Genomic DNA, 24,083 nt, shown 5'->3' with positions numbered 1-24,083 from the left:
TTTCCTCAGCATAGCTTTTTGCATGCAACTTCCCTGGCTACTTTCTAAAATTGAAGTAAGTCTTCGTAATGGTAGGAAATCAAATTTTGTATATCCAGCTTTCTCAAAGTTAGTCACAGCACAAAGATAAGACTGGCATGGCCCTTCTCTTCAAAAACAGCCTTGAGTTCAGCCTAAAACTTTAAATGTCACTAATCTCCTTCTTGAGGATAAAAGCCTTAAAAAAAGGCTCAAAACACCTCAGGCAACGCCAAGCACAAAGAGGTACAACCAGGCAGTATCAGGTAATTTCCATATTACACAACACACTCCAAACCCCCTTGCTTAGCTGTTAGCCACTAACACTGAACAGAGGGCAGCATGGTCATTTTCATTCTTGCATTAAGCTCAACAGTTACCAAGACATGGCTTGGAGCACTGTGATGCCCTCAAGGTCTTCCAACATTCCTGCAGCCACTGGGAATTAATAGGCTAAAACTGAACCCAACAGAGAAAGAGAAGCTGCTGAAATGCATTGCTCATTTAGCATTGTTGCTTGAAAGCCAGTGAAGGTTATTAATTCTTAGATCTTTGGTGAATAATGCCTCCTTTATATGTTTAGTCATCCAAGAAGTAAAGTGGTGTACCAAGGGTTGTTTAGCTACTGTGTCTGACTTAATCTTGATCCCACTGTGCCTACTAAAAATGTTAGGACATAGCTGCATCTATCTTTTTACCATCTCGCCAAACTCCTGCAGTCTCTTATTAGATCTTCTTCAGACACTGCTCAACCTCAGCTACCAAAATTTGTCTCATTATTTCCCAGGACACCTATGGGCCCTTTCTGTGTAAGTACACTGGTCTCACATCCCAGGAAAATTAGAGGATGGTTTTGTACTTTGAAAACTTAAGTCATGCTCAGCATTAGACTACAACTGTATTCCTCTGCAAATAAAAAGTCTAGGAAGCATTTGTTTCAACTTCATTGATCTTAAAACTGATTTTAAATCCTGTCTTTCCTGTCACTTCCTTCAACTTTCTATTGTACAATACTGCCTGTCTGTCTCGTAGCAGTGAGGTCATCTACATATCAAAGAAGTTTGAGCAGGACGTGTCATTTCACCTAATCCTGAGAATTTCACAACAGTTTTTGCAAAGACATTATAAAAGAAACAGAAGAAATGGTAAACCTTTCTGCCCTCTCCTGTGATGTTAAGTGGCACTGGGATTCTACTCTGTAGGGTTTTTTTTGAAGTGCAAATGGAAAATTGCCATGGCTTAATAACTTCATTGAAGTTATTAAAATTGTTTAATTATATCCAATGCAACCATGTGTTTTTGTAAAATTTATGTATGCATTCTAGTCATAATCTCATGTCTTTTTTATTATTATTTGCTGGTATTTTACTTTTCATTTTCTGGAAGTTGTTGGATCTACTGTGAATTCTATCTTTCTCAGTTCCTTACTTATTTTTTTATTCTTCATGGGTATTAATTCTATAGAAGGATCAAAGATAGGACTTCTCAAAGTGCCAAAAAAAAAAAAAAAAAGCTTTGATAAACATCATTTTTTCAAATTTGGATACAAAACCATTTCCTCTAATTTTTTTTTAAACTTCTTTGCAACGTCTTAGTGAACCCAATCCACTTACACCATCCCTGACTTTAAGCACATATCTTTATCTCCTCTGTCACTGCGTTAGGGACCTAAGAGGATTTGTTGCTTTGTTCTGAACCCAGTGCTCATCACATTTTTTCACCAACATTTTGGTTCTGTAAAAGGTAATGACCTAACAAACTGAAGTAAAGCTTCAGGTAAAGCAACATCTCCTCCTGAAACAAATGTTTTCATAGACTTTACAAAAGAATTTGTTAATGGGGAGATATATAAAGCTGAGCAGCAACCCTTTCTCAATGTGTATATACTTAAGCACAGGCAACAGCATTATATATTTTTCTGAGGCTCATACCAGACTTCATATTATTTAAAATCTGTTATCATTTGCTGCACAATGTTTAGAAAGCAGTTGCTCCTTTCTTTCATGATTTCAAATAGTTCCGTATCTGTTTTTAACTGCAGTGAGATATTTACTGCTCCTAACATGATTTGGAACCTTGATAAATTTACTTCAGTTCCAAATTACCACATTCCTAAATGAGAATAAAATTCCTCATCCATCTTTCTTTAAGTCCCTTTGAGATACATCATAGTTCATCTTTATTATTAGTCACTGCTGAACATATCCATGGTTAAGGTAATTACTGTACGTGATGAAGACACTGTTTGAGATGTCTCAAATCTGATCCTTTTCAAGTCTGGTGAGACAAAACTCTTTCTCTTATTCTATGACACTTTGTCACACAGTATCGCCTAATCTACCCCATGTTCTTATCTTTCCTCTCTACCACACCCTCTGTAAATTCTCCCTGTCACAGCCATTGCCTTGAACCTATATGGTCCCTTCATTTGACCCCTGTAGCCCTTAATAATCTTCTCTGACCTAGCCGTAATAGAAGAAACAAAATTTGCTGTGGCTCTTTTATAGATAAGAGTCTGTTTATTAGACAGTCTCTACCTCAGAAAGTATGACATCTGCAAACTGTTGGAGGCTGGAGGCGTATTTGAGGGAAGCATCTTTGCTGTTTCTTCTCTCACTACTCTCCACCCCAGTTGTTGGCCCCTGAATAAAGTGGACTAGATGGACCTTTGGTCTACCCAAGGATGGTCACTAGCTGCCAAACAGACAGTAATGCCTGTTTCCCTGCCTTTCTTTCACTAATTTGAAACCCCCTTTGTCTTCTACCCAGAGGCAAATTTCTGGAGATTGAACTATCTTTGTAGCTTCTGTCTCTTTATCAAAGAAAGTCATTTGGGGTGAGATAGTGAGCTGAAGAGTCCTCATGACAGGGACAGACCAACATTACGACCCAGCAGAACAACCAGCACATTGGGTAGGTATCTTTGCTAATGCAGTGCAATTTTAATATAACTTGCTCCATCGGTAGGTTTCCAAATCAACACAGCATTTCAGACCAATCAGAACCTATTCTTACAGCAGCTGGCTGCAAACATATTTCTTCTTCAATTTTTGGACTTTCCAACTGTTATTGGGCAGCAATATTTAAGCAAATGCTGCTTTGTACAGTGCATTTAACCAACGGCATCTGCGATGCCTGTGGTGCAAAGGATTGCTTTAAGCTGCAGCAGTATTAGGGCTAACAGCATTCGTCCAGGCTTTCCCACTTAGCAGGAAGCAGTTGCACAGCCATACGAGTGAATTACAGGCTTATCATTCCTTATCAAACATCAGCACAGCCATTCAGCAGAATCCCCGTATTCCTGTAACGAGACCATAGAAAAGTGGTAGCTTGAACTGTACTGTGTATTTGTGCTTCCCCTTATTTATTGCCCCTGCTGCATGGTTATTCAACAGGTGCCCTTTGAATAAGGAGTGCGTGGCACAGAGATGACTGGAAGGCAAGGCAGTAGAAAAGAGCAACACAGGAAGCAGTTGTGCAGGGTTTATTATAAAGGGCAGCTAACTGATTCATCAGTGCCCTCCCTAGCAAGCCATGCCATATAAATGCTATTTCAAAATTAGCCTTGTGGAATAAGGATTAGTTGGCAACGGTACGCATGCTTGAAGTGTGAATATGTAATGTCTTCTCTCCCTAAAGAAAGACAATTTTTTGTTCCCTCCAACTGCATGGTTTCAACTCAATTTACAATGTGTGCCCCAAGGCCATTTTTGCAGCCAATTCTAATTTAGGAGAATTAGCAGGATTTTCATTCCCTAGCATTGGACTGGCATTCTGGCTCGGACTCTCACCCAATGCTGGAGAAAGAAGGCAAAAGAAATCTTATAACCCAGTGTAATAAGACACTGCAACGGCAAGAAATATGAACCAGGATTGCCTCCTTTTGTAGGTCTTGCAAGGAAAAACAGCAAATTTGCCAGGCTACAGATTGCTGTGCTAGCATGCAGTGAGGTTGAAAGAGCATATGGGAGAAATGGCTGTTTGGCTGTGGTGCACCTATTGCCAGCCCTGTCATTCAGGGCTGTGGAGACGAGATAAAGGTTTATTTTAGTGCCCTGACAGCTGACAGGAACTTGTCATATTGCAGAAGCTGCTGAATCTCACTCGGGGAGAAGGAGAGGAAGGGAAGAGAAATCAAAAGCAATCATATACTTGGTGCGTGCTAGTCTAATCTCCTGGGGGCAAGAGATAGGGTGAGGTTTCTTGTGTATTCTGTGTGTACAGCACCTTTGACAAAAGTGTACTAACAAATGCAAGAAGTATACAGCAAAAGAAGGTGCCAGAAGAATCTGAACTTTATTTTATGTTGTACTCATTTTTCAAATGATGTGGAGAAAGCTATTGCTCTTGGGTATGAGCAAAGCTGATCTGGGATTTCTCTGTGACTGTCCAAAATGGAGAGGAACCTGAGCTAGCAGGATCTTCTTTGCAATGTTCCTGACAAGAGTAGGATTCATTCCCACAGCTCCAGATGTGGAAGACAAGGAGGAAGGAAGGGGAGAAGGAAGAGGTAGGTTTTTTTAGAGAAAATCTTAACTCTTCCTGCAAAATTTGTAACAATTCTTAGGCTGAGAAACCAAACAAACAAACAAAGAAATAAAACCCCATGGCAATGTTTTGATAAAAACTTTCTGCAGAGAGCAAGTATTTTGTTAAGTGCATGTAGACAAAAAAAAAAAAAATCCCACAAAACGGTTTTGTCTACATTGTTGAGCAAGGTCCCTCACTCATCTTCCTCTCTATCTAGATTAGACACGTGATTTTAGACACATCGCCTCTACTGAGTCTTCCAACAACCTACCTTTACTGCTGCCTTCACTGTTAATTGCAGGTAGTTCATCATACAATGTCTTTTAAGCTAAGGCAGTGCTATGTCACTTCCCCTTCCAGTGAGCATGCAGACTTTTTCCCCACCAAAGTCAGCAGAAGTGTGTCTTGAATCGTGCTCTGCATCTTATCATATCAGGCCTATGGGCTCCTAGTTCCCTGAGGCAGGAGACCTCCTTTAGACAACATTAGGTACAATGGTAAGCATACTGCTGCAGCTAGACAGATGTGTCAGCCCCTTTCTTTTGTTAATACAAGTGCAAATAAAAAGAAAAATCGGACCTGGAATTCAGTGGCAGTCAGGAATAAACTGGATTCAGATTCAACAAGCAAGGCATTTGAGTCAGATTTATGTGCCTGCCTTAGAACATAATGTCCCTAAAAACAGAACCTGGATTCACTCCTTCTCATTGACATAATGTGTCAATGACACATCTTAATGTGCCACTGGTATCTGATTGTTCCTCATGTTTCCTCTGGCTCCACACAATAAAACACCTTTTGAACAAGCACCTTGCCATCTTGGAAGCTGAATAAACTCAGTCTGTGCTTGAATCGCTGCAGGAGTGTAGGGAAGAAGGCAAAAGAAATCTGCCAGCATGGCTGAGAAGCTTATCTTGCCTTGGCTGGGTTCACTTTGGTTTCCCTCTCCAGCTTCTTTCCGTCAATCGCCGTACTAATGTATCCCCAAGGGTGCTGATCCCAGAACAATATGCTACAAAGATGATTACAGTCTAAAAAAGAAAAGAAAACCCTGTCACCATGGATGTTATGGGTTTCAGCTTTTCACATTTAATCCTTTAATTGGTCTTTCTGGCAAGAAGAATTTGATACTTGGCTTTATTGCTGCATGGATGAGCCCTATTGCAAATCCCATTGGGATGAAGTTACAGTCATTTGGCAGTAAGAAGATCCTTAGCAACCTCTCAAAAGCCTACCCAGAGGGTTCCTTGTTGACATCACAGTTTCGGTGTGATGTCATAAAACCTCCTAGGAAACAACAAAAAGAAGGCTTTAGGACCTCTGGATGCTCGATGAGACCGTGGCTAGCCCTTACCCTGCTATAGTATGTATCAAGAGCTACTTTAAAGGAGAGTTTGGGTCTTGGCTTGCAGCCAGAACGCTGATGAATGCAGAATACAGAACAAGGCTGAACAGCTGTATGCACAACAAGAACAAATATTTTAAAGATATTGAGTGTGGGGGACAAGAGAGAGAGAGGGCATCGTACTGGGGTGTTTGGGGAGGTCTAACCTAGAAAGTCTTCACAATTTCCTTTTGCTTTATGGACAGTCCTACAGGCTACCTTCTTGCTGGTGGGCAGATCCAAACAAGGGCTAATCTGAGTAACAGACTCTTTGGAGGGGAAATTTATGTCCTATGGGAGCGTACAAGTTAGATGCCTTGGAACCTCGCCGTTAAGCATCTCAATAAAATTTAATCTCCCATGCCCCAGGCCAAGAGCAATAGCAGCTTTTTCGCATTCAAAATGAGCAGCCCTTGAGGTATGAAAGAGAGAAATGACTTAATTTAGAATAAAATGAAACATAGGAGCTCTGATTCACAGTCCTATTTAGTAACGACTGGGAACTCTTTCTTCTCTAATAGAAGGGGAAAGACTTAAGTCATTGTAAGGAGTACCCCTCCAAGAAAGGAGAATATTTTCTTCCAAGTTTAAAAGTTCCTGAATTGAAAGCTGAGGATTTGGCCCTAAAAGCCTTCCTCGAGTCAGTCAATTTGTGCTGATGTAACTAATGAGGTGTCTGGATCTCACAACCCATTGTCGTGGTGTATGTGCAAAGAGAAGAGAGCAGATTAACACCTATCAAGCTAAAAATAAAAGCGTCACCTCCGAGGTTGGGCCTATTGTGCTTATTGCAAGGGGTGGGGTAGGATTGGTAGAGCTGTGCGTCCATCGTGGATGTCACCATGGCACACCCACGCCAACATCTCCACGGAGACACAGCACATTTCTAGCTCCTGCATCACCAACTTGTTGCCAAGGAAACAAGAGGATGCAAAAAAAAAAAAAAAAGAAGAAGAAGAAGAAGAAAAAAATCTCAATGACATTCAATTTTCAGACAGTCAAGAAACCCCTGAAAGGGATTTTAAAAGTGCCTGAGAAGGAAATGGAAATTGGGCTTCTAATTACAGATTCTCAACCAACTCTTTTTTATTCCCCGGTTATTCTGTCTGCTCACGTCACTGTCTTCCTGCCATTCTCTGTCTACAGAGGTACGAACGCCAGACATCAGTGAAAAAGAGCTTTCCTGGAGTGAAGGAGGAGAGGAGGGAGGGAGAGCGGGGGAGAAGGTTACTCGATAAAAGCAACAGTGGAAATTCCATAACTGAGGGAAGGGTGGTGGACAGAAGCTGCAGAAAGGGAAACGCGGAAGAAAGGCAGAGAGGGAGTGAAGATTTCTGCGAGAAAGGGATGGGTGCAGTTGGCAGGTGGGGGGTGTACATATGCATCTCTACACCCAGATGCAGGCGTATTTTTATATATGCAGCTGAAAAGGCACATGTATATACAAAGGTATGTCTAAATCCACTTTGGATAGTCAAAAACCTGAGTTGTATAACCCCCCTCCACCCAAATTAATAAGTTGACTAAGAAATCAAGCAATTAAACATGGAAACATGTCTTCACTCTCTTTTTTTTTTTTTGATAAATTATAGCGCTACATTTACAGGCTTCCTCCACAACCACAAACAAATTTGCATCCTTTCTTAAATGACAGCCAGCATTTTCATTCAGCTGCCTGACTACAGGAGCTCAGGCTGTAAGGAAAAGTAGTAAATGTAATGAGAAGTACAAAAAGGTGCTGTGAGCTGGCAACCCTGGCAGTGCACATAAACACGAGAGCACACAGAAGAAGCATTAGATACACCTGCTACAAAGTGCATGAGTGATTACAAAGAGGATTTGTTGGGTTTTTCTGCACAGAGATATGGCCACCAAGGCAAGCTGTAGAGGTATTGTCGAAGTGTAGTGAAGCCAGATTCCACCAGCACTGAAACCAACATGGTCCAGAATTAGCTGTCTTGGGGAATGAGCATGGAGAAGATGAACTGTTTGAGTAAATATGTGCCTATCATCTTACTTGAGCATGGGAGACAGGAAAGGTTTCATCATACGGTAACACAAAGTGGCATGGATGTTTAATGGGTATCCTTCGTGGCTAGCAGTACTGCTTGCATCTGCCTCCCCAGAGCCTTCTCTTCTCCAAGCTAAACATCCCCAGCTCTCTCAGCCATTCTTCATAGGAGTGGTGCTCCAGCCCTCAGATCAACTTCATGGCCCTCCTCTGGACCTATTCTAACAGACCCACATCCTTGTGTTGGGGGCCCCAGAGTTGGATGCAGCACTCCAAGTGGGACCTCACAAGGGCAGAGCAGAGGTGGACAATCACCTCCCTTGGCCCGCTGGCCCCTCCTCTGGTGATGCAGTCCAGGATGCAGTTGGCTTTCTGGGCTTCAAACATGCACTGCTGGCTCGTGTCAAGCTTTTCATCCACCAGAAACCCCAAGTACTTCACCTCAGGGATTCTCTCGATGAGTTCTTCTCCCAGTCTGTGCTCATGTCTGTGATTGCCCCAGCCCAGGTGCAGCACCTTGCATTTGGACTTTTTGAACCTCATTAGGTTCACATGGGCCCACTTCTCAAGCTTGTCCAGGCCCCTTTGGATGGCATCCCTTCCCTCTACTGCATCGACTTCACCACTCAGCTTGGTGTCATCTGCAAATTTGCTGAGGGTGCACTCGATCCCACTGTCTATGTTATTGATAAAGGTATTAAACAGTACCGGTCCCAGACTGCCTCCGATCTTCACCTCCTTATTGAGTTCATCTGCACTGGTGAAAGAGAAGCCTCTACATACTTTAAGGCAGATTGTCTTCCCCTTGCTAGAAGCAGGTGTGCAGGAGGATGCCAAGCACTCCTCTCCAAACTTGTGTGGTGACAGTCTTGGCAGTCTGATAGCTTTTCCTAAGGTTCCCATGACATGAAGTGATGGGTCCATGAATCACTGTTGTGGAGAACACCAGCCTACAAGCAGATGCTGCGTTCAGATTAGCAGAAGCAAGTCCTGGCCATCCAGGACTAGAGTGACAAAAGCGAAGATCATGGAAAGCAGCCTCTGCTTTTTGCGCCCCACTGTCATGCTGCCCTGTAGACTGAGCCCTTGTCCATGCAGGCAGACCACAGTGTGGGCACATCTGAAGAGGCCACGTCATCCCACTGAAACTGGAAAGACAAGGGGTGCCTGGTACTGAGAGCTAAATACGTGTAAGATATAGGGAAGCAGAGGCACTGCTGTCAAGATGAAGGGGAGGTCTGAGTCGAGAAGAAGACAGTAGAAGTATTTTCTTCTCTCTTCAGCACATGAAAGGGACTATGCTATTTCTCTATCACACGGCTCAGTCAAACTTTTTCTCTAACTTATCCAAAATGTTACCATTTCTCAACATGGTTAAAAACATTATTCAGGTGATGCTTTTAGCATACAGTTTAGAAACTCAAATTACTTATATAATAATAAAAAAAAAAGGATGGAATGTATTCTTTAAAAAAATGTATGTTTATATCACAACTTCTAGCTTCTGAATCACCAGTGACATGTTCATGTTTCCTGGAGGGAAGAATATTTTTCTGGTAACTTACTGTTTTGAATGAATTTATCATAAAATACCAAACAAGTGTCATTAAAATTTGCTTCAGGCAAAATACAAGTTCTGATTTATTTTTTTTTTCTGTTAGCTCCAAGTGCTGTTCATCAATGAACTGAACACTCACTCCAACTGACTCTTTTTTTCAGGGAGGAATTTTATATGTTATATTTCCTTAGGTATTGTTTTGCATCTTCAACACGTATTTTAAAAGCATAAGTGTTTTGAGTGAAAAAGTATAAAAAAGGTCTAGGAAATTCCACAATTTTTGGAAAATATTTCTAAACCACTACAGTGGTTTCTACCGTATATAAAATAGAATCAGAGATTACAAATTATCTAAAATACATAGACACATGGATACATATATATACGCTGTGTTATTTTATGTTAACATTTTCATTTTGTGTAACAGACACATATTGCATCTTTCTCCTAGGACACATGGTATGAATTTCCTCTCTTTAACATACACAGTGTAGGCTCTCTTTTTCCTATGCATATGTACACATGCATACATACTATAACACATCGCATCCTTTCAATGCATGTAACCAGTGCAATCTCACCCTCTAAACACAAACAAACAAATCTTTTAGCATAAACCCAACTACACACATCTGCAAAATGAAATCTTTCAAACACAGGCCCCGAAAACACAATTTTATCTCCCTCTAATACATACTGTCGTTCCCTTTTCTAACACAATGTAATATCTCTCTCACTCACTTTCTTTCATGTATACAGACACGCAAACAGACACATACAGTGTAATCTTATCTCTCTCAGATTCAACTACAGTATCTACGTTATTTTCAAAATTGCATAAACACTTTCTGCCTGACATTTTCATTTGTAGACTCCATCACTCAAAACTACTAAAATGCTTGCAGAGATGGGAGGATGTGGAGGGAAGTCCTTGATTATACAAATGCCTATGTGCTCACATAAAGAGGCCTTTTCTGGCAAGACTTTCTTTTACAATGGAGAAGATGTTATAAGTAACACTTCCACTTTATTGGTTACACAGTGCTTCTTGTTATGATATTACACCACCAACAAATAACAAGAGAGTCAACTTGATAAAAAAAGTCTGCTAGATCATAAAAACAGATTTTTTCTGTGTTGCTATCGTTGTCAAATATTTCATTGATATGCTCAATGATATGTGCTGCAAGCAAATTACAATGTGCAGTTACACCGATATTTCCTGTGACATATAATACACTGTAGGCCCTGAGATTTCAAAAGAAAAAAAAAAAAAAGAAAGATGTATAGAGGAGGTTCCACCTCCACTTAAGCTATTATTTCTACAACAAAAGTCTACACTTAAATCACTTGTATTAGCAGGATTGTTCTAATGGGAATATTAGATGAATCTCTGCCTTTGTGAGCTTCCTTACACAATGGAGAGTGATAACAGTAAGAATTAGGGTATGCAAGACAGAGCACTTCTCTTGCATGTCAGTGATTCAGAGCCAGGGCAGTTAGCTGGTAGTTTTGGGGGGACCTGGGCAAAAGAGCGCTTCATATCCTCATCTGGATTTCCAGTTTTCGAATTACCTTATAGCCAAAACAAATACCTTACAAAAAAAACAAAACAAATTACCTTATAACCAAAACCAAATTAATATGAAAATGCAGTGTAGGACCTAGAGCTAGTCAGTGATGCTACACACTAGCTAAAGGGGAAGTTTGGCAGGGCTATGTTGGGCTACGAGGAGCTTTACTACAACCATAGTGGAGGCTTTAAAGGAAAACTGCAGAGGAAAAAGTTATTAAAAAAACAAACAAACAAACAAACAAAAAACTCAGAAAACCAGCTTCAAAGTGTTTGCTCTAAATAAACACCCTTGAATAAATACACCTATGGTCACTAACATGAAGTAACTTTCCACAATCCCCAGGAAAATGCTACTTTCACATCTTAAGGGGGATTTTGCCAGAGATTTTGGACCAAAAGATCAGTACGGCTTAAAAAGCACCTCCTTGGGCATAGAGGGAAGGGAATACCTTTGTGGAGCCCAAACTTACAAAAGACAGGCTCCACTGAGTGCTTGGAAAAGCAAAAATATCTGTACTACTATCAGGAGAAACAACAGGAGAGGTTTTCCTTTCATGCCCTGTGACACTGTTCAGATTAACAATATCATGCTTTGAGAACTCTGTCTGCTTACCTGTATGGGTGCAGGGCCACGCGGCTCCCATCAGGAAGCCTGCTGAGCCAGGACCAGCTGGGATCACAGGCAACTGGAACGGAAGGATGAAGGCAAGTCATGGGAGAGACACCGGATCCCATCTTAGGAGCATGAAAGCCTGGAGCTTGAAGAGCTGTCCTCAGAGGTACGAGGGTGGGATTGTGGTACACCTGGCCTCTGGCTGTGACATCTGTGGATAGTACAGGTACATTGTATAGATTGAACAGGTCATATGAAACACCCATGCCCAGCAGTATTCTGGCCCTTGTTAGGCTATAGTCCCATTAAAAGTCTGAAGCAGTCATTCCCTGACAGTGTCAGCACAGCCTTCAGCTACCACACAAATATCTAAACCCCAGCACATGACAAAACTAGACTATGTCTAACCACTTTTGACAAGACAGAAATTGACTCTAATCTACTGCAGGAAGCACATATCACCACAGAGCTTGCAAAATCCATACAGTGAGTGTTAATGTCAGCCTCTTTCTGTCCACAGAATTGATAGAGCAGGAGCAGATGCACTGCAAACTTCCCACACACGCCACATACTCGTGTGCCTCTTCCCCCCTTGCCCTCTGAAATAGATGTGAATTGTCCACGATCCCATCTGTAAGGCTGTTTACAGCACTGGCATGCTGTATTGCATTATTGCACTAGAGGATAAGAGAGCACTGCACAAGCAAGACCTAATCTCACGGCCCTTGAGGCAGGGAAGCATCCCTAAGTCCCCTTTCTACAGTGAGAAACCCAGGACAGCTGTGTGGAGCAACCATAAGCCTACTACGGCACATGGACTTCCTGACACTGCAGCCTACGCTGCCCTGTCTGCTTTCCTGAAATATCTGATAGCCGCCTGGTCATCTGCTGCATAGAAAATATTCCCCAGAAACCAGACCAGGAGACTTGCTCCGCTGTTCTCAGCAGCTCCAGACTTTTGTAATTCTCCCTGGCAACATCAAATATCCTGACATTAGGAACCATAATTATTTTGAATGCTATTTAGATGTCATTCCTGCTTGAGGAAATTTGGTAGGTCTCACGCTGCTCGACCGCATGAGGACTGTTGACCTTAAAACCCTACTTGGTGGTTGTGAGGGACATTTATTTCTTAGCATCACCTTAGCTTCAGCAATCCTCTGAGGACCTGCAGGGAAAAGTCACTTGTGACTTAGTGAACTTGCCTGGAAAGCTGTCTGCACAGCATTTCCTTGTGGTGCTGTCTTGGCCACTGTGTTGTCACTAGGAACAAGCCCTCTTTTTCTGCACTGCTGATCAAAGAGTTTGCCACAGGTCACTTGGTCAGCAGTGCCATTGTCATTGCCATCTCCCTCTCAGTTGCTTCCTGACCTTGCTGTTGTTCCTTCAAGCCTGAGCAGAGGCCCTGCTGTCAAACTTTCTAGGTAGATCTCAGTGTGGACTCCTGCAGCTCTTCCATTTTTATCTCTAATGAGATTCACCCATAGAGGCCACTCCATTGAGTATTCAGGAGAAAGCCACTAATCAAGCTGACAGACAGCCATGTGACAAAGCTTCTTCCTCTCTCACTCTGTTCCACACTTTCCCTGTTCTTTTCTGTCTAATCAACCTAGTTATCTATCTTTGTCACAATAGCAGTTAAGTAGCTCTTCAATATTTCCGAAATAGAAACAACCAACATTCTCCTTCTTTTAATTTTTTTCCTTCACAGGCTGTAGGAGGAATTGTTCAATTAGTTTTTAGGTGGCGTGATTTGTTTTCTTGTTTATACACATACTTGTGAGTGGGTGTTTTATAGATGTGTGTGAAGAGCTCAGTGGGGGAGGGCTAGGCTGAAGAACCAAGCTGTCTATTTATTTCTGAGAGTGAAGAGATGCATGATCTTCCACAGCTGATGGGGTATGGACATAGCATAGCACAGCCCCTGTCAGTAATCTGTCTCCTGCCTTTAACTCAGCCCCAACAACAAATCTGGGCAATTGCCACGGAAAGAAGAGATTTAATGGGGGAAGAAAGAGGGAAGAGCAGTAATTGCTTCTGACTTGGCTACTTCAAGATCACCTGCCCTGGGTAAACAAGATAGCCCCCCCACTGCTGCCTGAACATCTAAACTGGAGGCAAATGCTGTAGAGAGGGTCAGTACCTTTTATTAGGCTGACATCTATGGATGGGGAGGAAAAGAGCATTGAGGCACACAAGCTTCTCATGGGTTTGAAGCAGCAGCGGAGTGAAACACTGTAGATCTTAGCAGAAACTTTGACACTGACAGTGCTCTGAGACACAGCAGAAGCAGTTTCTTGGACAGTCTGCTCTTCAAACAAACCATTGTTACAAAGTTTCCCTGAAAAAAAAACATTTATGTCATAAAGTACAAATATCCTAAAATATTTTGCTCCCATCAATGACAGATACTCCAATGGCTCCTAATAACCACATTTACTGGAACAGCTTTCATCCTTTTAACAGCTCTTCCTTTCTCCATGTACCATATGTTGTGTGCGGATTCTGTAAACAGAGAGAGCTGGAGGCAATACTGAGGGTCTTCTGCCATTTTTGAAGCTAACTACTACTCAAGGGATAAAATAGTACCAAACATGATGTCAGGAGTTTTGCAGTGAAAGGACATGGCAAAAGAATGCATATAAGTTGGGAGAAGGTATTTCCAGCATCGGACTCACTGGAACAGTGCTACCTCTATCCATATTGCATGGCCATTTGGGGACTTCATGTGACGCCGGGATGACTGTTTTCAGATTTTAGGGTTAAGTGGTATGAAAGAAAAAAAACTACCTTTGCTCACCCTAAGGCAGTCTGTGCCTAAGTTTGCCCAACTGCATACCAGCCTTTCAGCATTGACTTGTGACAGATTTCTCTTATGTTGCTAGCAGTAGAGTAGTAGATTCATTGCTCTAAAGCCCTTTCTTAAACGTACGTGTACACAGGAGCTGGGACAGAGGAGAGAGGTGAGGTACTGGAAGAACCTGCAATGCTCATTTTGCAAGAACACAAAGAAAGACAGGAGAATTGCTGACCCAGCTGGATGCACGCTTAAGGTGCCCACGAAAAAAAAAGACTTCCTCTTTAAAAGCAACAACAGATTTAGGGATTCCTTAACTTAGAAAGCAGAGGGGAAGAAAACATGCACTTCAGCTGTAGTACAGTTTCAACGAACCATCCTGAAAAGTCATTATATTGTCTCAGCATCAGGATGTCAGTGGAAAGTCATTGCATTTCTGTGTGAGATTGGTTTAAAAATCATGACATTTTATATATATATATATGTTTATATGGATATATATATATGTATGTGTGTATTTTTAGTGTTGTCTGCAACTCTGAAGACCAGAAGTCCACATTTACAAAAATGAAATCTTTTATTATCGTGTAATCCTCTGATTCCAGTGGCTGTGGATTTTAAGAAACACCTAAGTATCACCCAATGCACAGTGGTGACACTGCTGTTCCCAGGATAGGTCTGCTACAGTGTTTGTATTAATGCATCAGCACAGTTTCCCTTCTATATGCCATGTCCTTTCCTTTAAAGCTGTAAATTTCTGGACTGCTGAGGTCCTTGCTCTGGAAGGTTTATGAAACATGAGATCTGAAACCATGTCAAAGTTTCCTCCCTACAAGGGAGACCAGAAATGATGGGAAAGTAGCAGGAGTTGCACCCAGCATTTATCTCAAATATAGGCCTTTATGCAAGCACTGGAGGAAACACTTCCCAAATGACGCATGCCAGAGGGTCTCTACTAGCCCTTCCAGAGGAGGAAAAGGCTCTCTTGCTCGGTATCTCTTTCCCTGTTCTGCTTCACCAAAAGAAAAGGCTGCATCTTTCACCAAATTCAAGCTGGCAAATCCCAAGGCAGACAGCAGACAGCTCTCTCTGTTTGCTGGCCCTTATGTGACCAACTTACATAACACCACCAAGTGATGATGCAGATGCTAAAGATGGCAAGACGTTACAGCGTAAACAAAGGCTCCTGTGGCATCCTGACAGCTCCACCTCTTGATTACTGCACACCAAAGGCAGGAGTGAGAACAGCATGGCTCTATCCCCATCCCACTTGAACCCCCAGGTAAGATGGCTGATGTGTGCATGAGATCCGTACAGCACATCAAAACCTCTCCTCTGAGTACCAAACACTGGAACAGAGACCAAAAAGCTGTGAGCACTGTAGGCTCTGGTGTCCGTACAGCATCACCAGTAATCACATGGACATTTCAGATCCACTATCTGCAGCAAAAGCAAACAATGCTAGATAATGCGTCAGTGGGTCTCCTGAAGAGCTCTCTGTGCATTCCCCAGAGTGGGGAGAAAGTCAGAAACCAGACAATCAACAGCCGGGTGGAGCACTGCCTGCACCCCCAGCCCCCTTCCCTTCCCCAGGCAGCAAGCAAAGGAGGGCGAGTGCTAGGAAGGAGGCAGGCTGGCTCCCCGATGTGAGAGCCCTGCTCATAAAACTCAATTAAGTGGATTACAGATGAGCTCATTCCCAGCGGTGGGTCACATTCCATTAGAGGCAGGCTCGATGCCAGGCGGACTCAGCGCTGCTCGGATGGATGGCAGCGTGGGCTGCCCCACCGCTTACCGTCTCTGCCTCTGATCTCACCGCACCTTGCAGGATTTCCTGCCCCGTGCCCTGCCACTGCTCGGCAGGCTCATTGCTCACCCCTGCTCGCTTTCCCTGTGAGATAACCAGGGACAGCATTCGGTCTTGAGGAGGGACAGGGGCAGCCAGGCTCTCTGAATACCTGCGGTTTCGGGGAGCGATGTGGGAAAGGAAAAGTGCAAGGAGAAAGAGTCAAGGGGAACAAGGGGAAGCTGAGCAGAAAGGGAGGGTCTGTGAAGAATGATGGCAGAGTTCAGGCCGAGACAGGGGAGGATGGAAACCACCAGACCCATAAACTGGATCAGTGGTATTTTATGTGGAAGTGAGAGCAATCAGAGCTCTCAGCTCACTAGTCCCAAAGGCTTTTTCACAGCATAGGTATAAGATTACAGCATAGTCTGCTGCATGGATGTATATATACCACCTACAGACACTGCACTCCAGCATTCATTAACGTGTGTGTGTTTGTATATCGGGAACAAAGGGTGTCAGAGGTGGATTTGTGTGTGGGAATAACTGTTTGGAAGAGAAAGTGGGGAGGGTGAAGAGAAGGTGAATGAACCTGTGAAGGGTGAGCGTGTGTGGGCGTGAAGGCAAGAGAAAGCTGGATGAATGAGTGTGTGGGTGTGTAATACATGGGCTAGAGTAAGTCAAATGTTATAAGCACCTGCAGGCATTTTGCCAGATTTGAGACCTATTTTGACTTGCCTTGTGCATCCCACTTTGCTTTTCACTGTTTGCAAACGTTCCTGGCAGTGCAGCTTAATTCGTACAAATAGCAACCAACCGACAGAAAGCCAAATATGTTGTGAAATAGGCTGAGGAAGAAGCAGTTTTCTGTGCAGATCCAAGCAGCAGGGGCTTTGTACCATCTGGAACTTGTGTACCAAGTCCCAGGCAAAGGCCTACAAGGGAGATCAATCTAGTTACCTCCCCACCATTTGCCATCCCACGTGAGGAACGAATACTTCAGACCAGTTGCAGAGTGAGACATGCTGTCTGGACAGTGATCCTCATAGGGCATGGGACCCACACAGCGCAGGCATCTGCTGTTCTGGCACAGGAGACCTCGGTATCCACAACCTCAGAGAGAGCTTTCTGCTTTATCTCAGAAGAACTGAGAGGAAGACAGCAGCCTTATGTTTCATTACCTTGTGTGTGACAAGTGAATTCAGTTTGGCAGTGTGAGACAGCAGGCTTCCTATTCATTTTACCACCAGTTTACCGGGCAGTCTTGGACAACTCCCCTCACCCTCTCCACAACTCTGTTTCCTAAGCTATAAAAAACTAGCAGTAACAACACACACATGAGATCTGTTGATGAAAAGCACTGTGTAATATTCAGGTGATATTATTCACCTACTCTAGCAGACAGTGATTGCTAAACCTCCTGTGCATTCATTGGCAGCAGTATCTAACCCTGAATTACAGGGGCTCCAACTCTAGGCTCTCTAACTCTGCTGTTTCCCTCAGCAGATCATGACCCAGGTTCTAGGTGTCCATCTCAGGACCTCCAGCGTAATACATAGAGCCCATCAGAGATGATGAGAGATCTCACAGTCCCTTTGGCGTGTCCCAGATTGTTCTTGCCTCTGTGCCCTTGGCAATGCCACCACCTGGCTGTATGTTGGATGTATGAGAGCCCAGGATAGCTGGGATACCAAGGTACTGTGGCCACATCCTTTCTCTCCCCAGCACAGCTCCAGGAGAATATAGGGTGATATACAGCAGCCAAAAAAACTGACCCTTTGTCTTGTATTCTGTTTTTCCCTTTCCTTCTGATGGGCTTTTCTTTATCAGCATCACTCTTTCTGCTACCCTGACCTGAAGGTTATCTCTGGCAAGTGCTGTGTGAACTGTGCAGAGCTGCCTCACTCCGGTCTGTCTTGCTGCAGGTTCCTGTAATGGCTGACAGTACACTGCTATATCCTCCTGTCTGTGTGCATGAATTAGCTGGCCTTTTCATTTCACCTTCAACAGAAACAGTGACCTGTCTGTGCAAATAGCCCCCTCTCCCTTTAACTAGAGGGAAGACAATATATTGCCTCTCTGGGGAACGCAAGAGAGAAAGAGAGAAAAAAACAGAGATGCTATCTGGGTGCCAAAACACAATGTATAAAAAGCCTTTTTCACTCTAATAGTATATCAGGTCCTGCCCCAAGAGCTGCTGTTGAACCGTGGCCAGAAATGGTGTGGTTCTGCCCAGTGTGTTTTTCTCCCACCAACCCTCCCTGGCCCACCCCAGCACTCTTTGCTCCTTGAGTGTATTTCATTCAGTGAAATGGTTTAAGGCACTGCCTGCAAAGAGGATCTTTTGTGAAATACCGCAAGTCTGCCTTCTAAACCTTCCAGCTGAATGAGAATAACTGCTGTGGTTGCCACGGCACAAGCTACACAAATATGATGCTTGTGTTTAATTACACTGAGTGGCTGAGGCCACTGCCTTACTTTGCTCTGGGATACGTTCTTTTGAAAAGCAGCCAGGTAATTCAGCTGCTGCTGTCAGCTCTACAGTGTCTTGGGAAGGGAGGAAGAGTGACAGGGAGGGAGGTTTCTTCAGGGTTAGCTATGGCAAGCAATCCTGACCTGAGGGTCTCAAAGGATGTGGCTACAAGCAGTGTAGATCCTCAAGGCAGTACCAGAGGTGACTGGCAGATTCTCAGCAGCATAGGTAAAGTTCGGTTATGATGTGGGGATTTGAGCTGGACTAGTCCTGTGCAAAAAGAGGAAAGAGAAAGAAAAGAGGACTGGGAAGGGAAAGAAGACAAAAAGGAACTAGAATGCTGATCCCTTAAGACTCCAGGAAGAAGAAAACAGAAGCAACTAGCATATTTCTCAGATGTTGGTAACATCAGGCCTCATAAATGCTGTTTTACACATCTCAGCCCTTCTCTGAGTGATGTTGCCAACCTGGCTTTCCATGATTCTGGCAAAGTTGACAGGAGGGTCAGAGGTATATCGTTACTTCACGCAGCTACTGCCTATTTTGCATGTGTCCAGAGTTGGTCGTGAGTATTCTGCCCCATATAACCCCAGAGGTGGAAACAACATGGCCGCATGTGCACAGCTTTGACCTTCAGTGAATTCTGCTCAAGAACAGAGTATATTAACCTCAATGCCATGCTATGTTCGTATGGCTAGTTTCCTTCCAGGGTGCTCAGATCTCTGCATGGATAAGTGGAGATACACTAGCTCGCCTGGTGCACACCCATATACCCACAGTACAGTGCTGCCTTGCCCATCTGAACATACCTTGGGTAGCTCATTCATGAGTGATGCTTTCACCTTCTTCATGGGCTCCATCTTTCACATTGCAAGCAGCTCTTGGTCACAAAACCCCTCTCATCTTCAACCAATTCCTCTCAATATGCTTCAGGAATCTTTCACTACTTCAACGAAAATCAGCCAAGCTTCACACTGACTCTATGAAGACCTGGACAAGGAAGAATCCAAAGGTTTAGTGTTTTGTTTGTTTGTTTGTTTGTTTTTGTTTGTTTGTTTGTTTTTTCCTGGTTCAGAGCCCTTGTATGAGAACCAGTGAGTAGCGAGTCTCTACACTATGGCTAGAACTAACTTTTTCCTAGCTAGACATGCAGTAGTTGAGGAAACTGCCAGTGACTCAGGGCGGTTTTGTTGTTACCCTTTCGGGGAGCAACCCATGATTAGGATTTTTAGAGGGGAGGCTCCAAGGCTCTGAGGTTGATACTTAGGAATTCCTGAAGAGGACCAAGTTTGTAGGGAGCAGTAATATATTTTTAATTAGATTAAGGTCTGCTTCTGGTGGGTGGTAGGAAGAGGGGATCAACACCAGGAAAGCTCTTGGTACACCTGGAAATGGATAAGAGTTTTACCCAAATGCCTTAAGAATAAGCAAAACAAACCCAAAAAGGTTCATCAGATCCTTTTGGCCTAACATTTAACATACTTACATTAAATTTATACATGAATATATGCTGTTATATTTATGCCTACCTTTAATATAGACTTGAACATCTGGTGGGCATCAAGATCCTCAACTACAACATGGTGAATGGCAATCTCTACTCAATCCAAGACATTTTAGACTTAAGATGCTACACAATCTGCTATTCAAAGAACTGGGAAGTCTGATAGCCCTTCCAGTGCTCCCCTTCTTCCCTGCAGCACTCCCTGCTGCTGCCTTAGTTTATGCAAGACTCTTTTTGGAAGACACTACTTGAAATGGACACCAATGGGTACTTGTGGTGTCCTTTTTGTGTATCTCTAGCTACCAGGTGGATGCCATGCTGATTCCAACCAATTCACTTCACGGGCATATATACAGTTGTCACACAAATCACGATCCCTGGATTTAAAAGGTAAAGACAGCTGCATTTAACCCACTGGTCATATGCCGCAGATCCCTGGGACTGAAACTTTCCATTCCTAGGAAGATACAGCATTGCTCAGTCACCATGGTGATAAGCACTTTTCTATACGGTAACAACCATTCTGAACTCTGGAACTTACTCCTGTATGAATACTAAGCCCATGTATTTACACAGGCAGTTTGTTTTGCCTGTGAATCCCAGCTGTGCTTTGCCGCATCTCAGGCTTTTCTCCTCGCCAAGCACCTTCCTGAACACCCTGACCTAAACCCAGAGCATCTCCAAGATGACCCCGTGCTCCCCGGGGTGCCATAGGGGCTGCCACCAGAGGAAGCGGCTGGGCTGACCCGCTGAATGTTTTACAGGGAGAAGGGCCAGTGTCCTTCAGTCTTGCTGCAAGACAGCTCCTTGGGGATGCTGCTGCGGAGTCATATTTAACAAGCCACCAGGCCAGACCTCCACGAACACGAGTGCTGCTGACAGTGGCATCTCCACACCCTCTCCCTCCTCTTCTCCCCTGAAACAGGGATGCCTGAGGGGAGAGGAGTGTGTGGCTGCAGGGGACCCACGGGCACCCACCCTAAGCACATGGGGCTGCAGGGAGCCCTTTGCCTCCCAGGCGAAGGGTCAGCGCCTCCGCCCCTGCGCCGCCATCCCCGCCGCCATCTCTCCCCGCCCGCGCTCCCCCTCGCGTCTCTGCAGCCATCTCCCCTTCCCCCGCCGCGGTCACCATGGAAACCGGCCGCCATCAGCCGCCGCCTGCGCCCCGACCGCCACGGCCGCGCGACCTGCCGGCCGGGCCGCCATTTTCTGACCCGGCCTCCCCCGCCACTGCCCTGGGGTGGGCGGACGGGGAAAGGTCGGCTGGTGTCGTGCTGTAGCTGCTCCCAAACCCGTCTAGACCCCCTGCCCGTGCACATTGGTCCAGCGAGCAGCAGGGTGGCAGTGGTGGGGCTGTGAGGGGCTGAGCAGTCACATCCCACTGTCACCCACTCTTGTGCTGCTGCCCCAGTTCGTGCCCTGAAAATTGAGGTTTAGGCGGAGGGTGTGCACTGCTGCTGGTGAAGCAGGGTGTGAAGCTTATGTCAGGGCTTCATTCTGCTTTCTGCTTGCCCCCGATAGCATAACTTTCAGATGGAGAAGCTCTGCAGATGTGTCACACACTACCACCACCACCAGCCGGTGCCACAAATACCTGGCAGTAATGGCCAGCACTCGCGGCTCAACAGTTTCCTCTGCCCTGTGGAGGTTTCTGTTCTGGTGAGGACTTCCCTTCCCTGGGGACTTAAACCAGGGATATATCTCTAATTTGGGATTTATTCATAATCCTATTTTGACCTATCCCCAGAGCCATCTTCCTCCCTAATTTCAGCTCTCCTGGATCTCACCCTGTTCCCATTTATGTCACTGTGTATAGCTGTTGAATCTTTCTGCTCAATTTCTCAGTAATATTTCACAGTGTCCCTAACTTGCAATTACACACCAGAGATCAAAAGTAGTGATTCTTCATACGCATAAGCTTCTTCTGAGACTGTGATTTTACCCATGTACACGAAGCAGCCCTACTGTCTCAGCTCTTCTAAATCAAACTGGTGGTAGCTGCCTGTTGGCCTCCAGCTTTCCCTCTGTGTTGTCTCTCAAATGTTCTCTGCCTTTTACCCATCTCTGGCATTGACTGAACTATTTGCAGCTCAAGATATTCTTGGCTGTTGTCCTCCCAAGCCCCCACACTGAGGGTTTGCTCCCCAATATGATACAGCACAGACACTGCAGCTGCTGTTTGGCTTCAGCCAGGGAATGTCTCCCCCACACTGCCGTTAGTTAATTATGAGATCTGATGTGGTCTAATAGGCATGAATGTTCGACGCAAACCCCCTCAGCTGCAAAATGCTAGGTATAGTTGCTGGCAGCTCTCTATTTTCTGTTCCTCTCATATTTTCTTATTACACTAAATAAATATGACCCTTCCTTCTTCCCTATGAGAACAACCTATTTACCAGGCATTCAAATATATAAGTAATGAAGGCGATAGAAGTGCACACTAATGGAGCATTAAGGCTGTAATTTAAATACACGCAGAGCCTAGGCTATTCAATCCCTGTTATGTGATGCTAGGCCAGTTCTCTAGCTCCAAGGTCCAGAGGAAAGGTATAGATTGGAGGGAGGTGGGTGCTGGGAGTTAACACTGAACTCTTCGAATATGTTGGGCATAAAGATTGCTACTGAGGTGTAAATAGCTATTACTTGATTTTGTCTAAGCATAACTGCACCCGTTCCTTTAGAATAAGCTCTTTGACAAGACATCCATGTTTTCATCACTCTCCCAGCTGACCACAACAATTAAATTGCTGTAGCCAGAAGAGGCTCCAGTTGTCTCCTAGTGCAGCAGCCATCCAGAAGCCACCAAGCTGTGTAGCAGCTAGCTATGTAACTAGCTAACCAATTCACTGCTTCACGTCATTAGACCTCAGATCCAATCATGAAGTTCATTGCTCAGCTAATCAACAAGCAGAAGAAATACAGGATGAAAAAATGGGGAGAAAATAGATTGGGGGGAGAATAAAATCAGATTTCACTTGGAGTTCAAAAGTTGTTAGGATAAGGAGAGAACAGACAAAGAAAAAATGATCCAAACTTAGAGAATATGAAAGGTAAATATAAGTAGGCCTGTTCTACATTTCTGCATGCAATTTTTGCAAGTACATCCTAGTGTGTATGTTGGACCATCTCAGTCCCTGATAGACTTTACATGTAACATACACCATTACTAAACTTGTACTTCCCATGGCCTTTAAATGCTTCTTCATTAAATCCAAAATCAGAGAAAACAGAGCTTGTGGTCTGCTTTATTTACCACAAGCCAGGATCAGCTACCAAGAAATACTCACACTGATAACCATCCTTTTTTTTTTTTTTTTTTTTTGGTTATAAATTTAGTGAAATGATGAGATGTTAATCAAACCATCTGACAGTCTGGGTGGTAGGATAAATCCTTAAGAGAGATTTAATGCTTGTAATGAGGTATCTTCTTCAGGGACTTGGAGCCTTGCCTTTTTTTCAGGCTTAGTTAGCCTTCAGCCTAGCGTAGGAAAGGGAAGTTTAGTGGTAAGTTTTAGCTCTCCAGATCCTCTTCAGAAAGCTTAGCTGTATTAGCTCGTCACTTATGAGTTAGGAATCTTTTATCCTTTGTACCTGAAAATTAAAATTACTGTAAAACAACCCACCATTTTTGCTTTGTATGGACTAAACCTGAGGAAGTAATGTCAATAAATGCAATACCTAAATTAAGCCACCTGTTTACCTGGCCTGCATGTACCTTAAATAGCGAGAAGTTATGAGACCCTCCTATTGCTACACATGATGGGGTAAGCAGGGAGATCAGAATAGGGTGAAGAGGCTGTGAGGGCCACAGGTTGCTTAATAAGGACTTTTTC

The 24,083-nt window shown here is 43.9% G+C and overlaps 1 protein-coding gene and 1 long non-coding RNA gene across 4 annotated transcripts in view; one reads left to right on the top strand and one right to left on the bottom strand.

Moving 5' to 3' along the window:
• The window catches only part of LOC308188312 (uncharacterized protein), a 111,587-nt gene that overhangs the window by 62,128 nt on the left and 25,376 nt on the right, over positions 1-24,083 (top strand). The gene's annotated exons all lie outside the window — the stretch shown is intronic.
• The window catches only part of LOC308188317, a 68,914-nt gene continuing 55,255 nt past the window's right edge, over positions 10,425-24,083 (bottom strand). The window contains exons 1-5 of one of the 3 annotated variants that reach the window (XR_013945402.1): positions 20,276-24,081; positions 19,556-19,736; positions 13,834-14,031; positions 11,691-11,901; positions 10,425-11,096 (exon numbers count right to left, since the gene is read on the bottom strand). This is a non-coding gene — a long non-coding RNA (uncharacterized lncRNA). Of the gene's footprint in view, positions 11,097-11,690; positions 11,902-13,833; positions 14,032-19,555; positions 24,082-24,083 lie in introns of those variants that run through there. The other 2 variants (XR_013945400.1, XR_013945401.1) reach the window with 2 other exon arrangements.

Source organism: Anser brachyrhynchus (genome assembly GCF_964034855.1).
Source record: "Anser brachyrhynchus genome assembly, chromosome: 1".
In the NCBI taxonomy this organism is placed as follows: Eukaryota; Metazoa; Chordata; class Aves; order Anseriformes; family Anatidae; genus Anser; species Anser brachyrhynchus.
The sequence above is the reverse complement of the archived record's forward strand: the minus strand, read 5'-3'. Positions and strand labels throughout refer to the sequence as shown.